Source organism: Panthera uncia (genome assembly GCF_023721935.1).
Source record: "Panthera uncia isolate 11264 chromosome A3 unlocalized genomic scaffold, Puncia_PCG_1.0 HiC_scaffold_11, whole genome shotgun sequence".
Lineage (NCBI taxonomy): Eukaryota > Metazoa > Chordata > Mammalia > Carnivora > Felidae > Panthera > Panthera uncia.
Window position 1 is genome coordinate 32,256,469 of NW_026057578.1, and position 3,176 is coordinate 32,259,644.

Consider the following 3,176-nt stretch of genomic DNA (forward strand, 5'->3'; position numbering starts at 1 on the left):
TTTGCTGCTTGACCAGTTATCCCAGCAGTAGGAAAAATGTGGTGGTAGAGAAAACGTAATAGGGAGAAGAGAGAGATAAAATTCAAATAGCATTAACAGTATCTGTGATTAGCAAGGCAATCTAGGGAAAAGATGCACTGATAGGTATGTTGACAAAGCCACATTCTAGAAAATAATTTCTTTCTGGCAGAGACTTGGGCAGATTCTTCCTGATTTTAAATGTCATCTCAAAGATGTGTTTTATCTTCCATATGAATATGGAAATTGGTGGAAGCTGTTTTCCATTTACATTGGAGTAGAAGTAATTTTAAAAAAAACTGACATTGACTTTTGACTGTCACCCTCATCTTAAACTTCAGAGGGACATTTAATTTCCTCTTCAAAGTGAACATTCAGTTATGACAACTACAGAGTATCTCACTAACACTGTACCATATCCAGTAAGCATTCTGGAATTCTGACTTATGAAGATAACCTTTTTTTTATAGTTATGCTTATAGCACCTTGAAAAAGAATAAATGTGGCACAACTTTTAACCTGTGGGAGTTATGAGAGTCTCAAAAACAATCCTGCTTAAGATGGTGAAAAGTGGAAAAGAGAGAAAAAGATGACTTGAATTAATAGAAATGACTATTTAAAAAACACAAGATATTTATGATTGGGTATTAATCTGTCCAAAATATTTATTAAGAATCCTTTTACATACCATATGATAGATGCTAATTAAAAATAATTTAAAAACAGGGGTGCCTGGGTGGCTTAGTCAGTTGAGTGTCCCAACTCTTGATTTCAGCTTAGGTCATGATCTCAGGGTCGTGGAATCGAACACTGGGGTGGGCTCCATGCTGAGTGTGGAGTCTGCTTAAGATATTTCTCTCTCTCCCTCTGCCCCTCTCCCTTGCTTGTGCTCTCTGTCTCTAAGATAATAATAATAATAATAATAATAATAAAAAGACACAGGTAAAGTGAGGTTTAAAAATAAATTTCATTGGGGCATCTGGGTGGCTCAGTCACTTAAGTCTTAGAGTCTTGATTTCAACTCAGGTCATGATCTCACAGTTCGTGAGATCGAGCCCCAGGTCAGGCTCTGCGCTTATAGCATAGAGCCTGCTTGGGATTCTCTGTCTCCCTCTCTCTCTGCCCCTCCCCAACTCTCACGCATACATTCCTTTTCTCTCTCTCTTTCAAAATAAATAAACATTAAAAAAAATAAAAATGATCAAAAACAGTGTTTGAGACTTGCAGCCTATATTGCCATTACATAAGGAGATATGAGTACTTCATTTATTTTTCATTTAACTAGAATGATATTTACCAAGATCCATTTCTTTACCTCTATGATCCCTCCAAAATAAAATTGAATATTGAACGACTTCTATAATTTCTTTGAAGAATACAACCCATAAGTCAGTATTTTTATAATAAACACAAGAAGAGTCTGTTTTGTCTTGACTTGGGAGATTGAAGTGTGCCTCCATGGGTGTAGGTGCTGTTGTGTCATTTTAAATTATTCTCCATTGTCAGGTCCTTTTTGTAAAAGCTTTATTTATTTTGGGGCATCTGGGTATCTCAATCAGTTAAGCATCCGACTTCAGCACAGGTCATGATCTCATTAGTTGGGTTTGAGCCCCACATTGGGCTCTGTGCTGACAGCTCAGAGCCAGGAGCCTGCTTCAAGATTCTGTGTTTCCCTCTCTCTCTGCCAATCTCTCTCTCTCTCAAAAGTAAAACATTAAAGAAAAAAAAGAAAAAAATTCTTTTGAGAGAAAGAACAAGCGGGGGAGGGACAGAGAGAGGGAGACACAGAATCTGAAGCAGGCTCCAGGCTCTGCACTGAGAGCAGAGAGCCCAGCATGGGGTTCCAACCCACAAATTGTGATATCATGACCTGAGCTGAAGTCAGACGCTTAACTGACTGAACCACCCAGGTGCCCTCCATTGTCAGGTCTTTTGTTCATAACACATTTTATAGTTCCAACAGATAACATCCGTATACTCCTTTACAACAGTGTAAAAAATACAAAGTGCTTTTCTCATTACTTTATACTCATGTGTGTTATTATTGTCTTCCCATGGATGAGTAAACTGAGGTTTGAGAAACTAACTTTCTTAAAGATTAACAATTAGAAGTTGTTGACCCAGGAATCTATTTATGGTTTTGGAGTCTTTACTACACCTTATTGCATGTATGTGATACAAATGTATTCTACACCTCACATTTTGCTTCAGCTTGCTCTTATTTCTTATTATTCACCCTTTGAAAAATACATCTTTAAGAAATAGATAAAAGCAACATTGGGGTAGAAAGTTTGAGGGACTGAAGAAATAAGTGTCAGAGTTATTTTAACTGAATCTTGAATCAGTGACCTGTACTATGTAGATATTTGCCTTGGAAGAAATTTCAGTTAAAAATTTGTTTTTGACTTTCCATGTCTAGGTATCGAGAATAGGTTGGAGGGTTTTCTTGCTTGCTTTAGTTGTCATAGAATCAATAAAATTGACTTTCATTGTGTTTTTTTTTTTCTTTTATTCTGGAAGAAAAAAAAAGAGGAAAGAAAATAAATTATTTGTGTTTCAAAGATAAGAGCTTGGGTCTTAGAGCAAATTAAACCTCCAACACTGGTGAAGGAAAGGGGTCTCCTCACCTCTGGTGGAACCTGCTTGTTAGGCTTATTTCCCAACCTCGGGGCATGGCCTCTTGATGTGACCTGCGGGAAGATGAGGGGCAGTGGGAGAGACACAGGCCAGAGGGCAGAGAAATTACACTCTGGCCAGTCCCAGGACAAGAAGTGAAATGAAGCTGTCTAAGTCCAAAGGTCTGACTTTTTACAGGTCACTGAGCCTAGAGCTATTGCAACAAAGAAAATAAGATTCACATTAGGCATGACTTATATATTTTTAATTAAAAAAAAAAGGTAAAAGAAAAAAGAGGCCAGAATCCAGAGTTCTAAGTAGCAGAAATTGTGTGATTTGATTTTTCCTTATAGTTTAAATTGTTCATGCATTATATTTTAATAAAAGTTTAATGCTCAGTTGAGAACTTAGAAGTGTTATTGTCATATTTGGTGTCCATCAGTCCACAAAAATAGTTAAAATATCATTAAGATTTTTGCAGGACAACCGAGGCAAACGTAGTTTAGAATGATTCCTTGATTTATTTATTGCTTTTGAGGAAG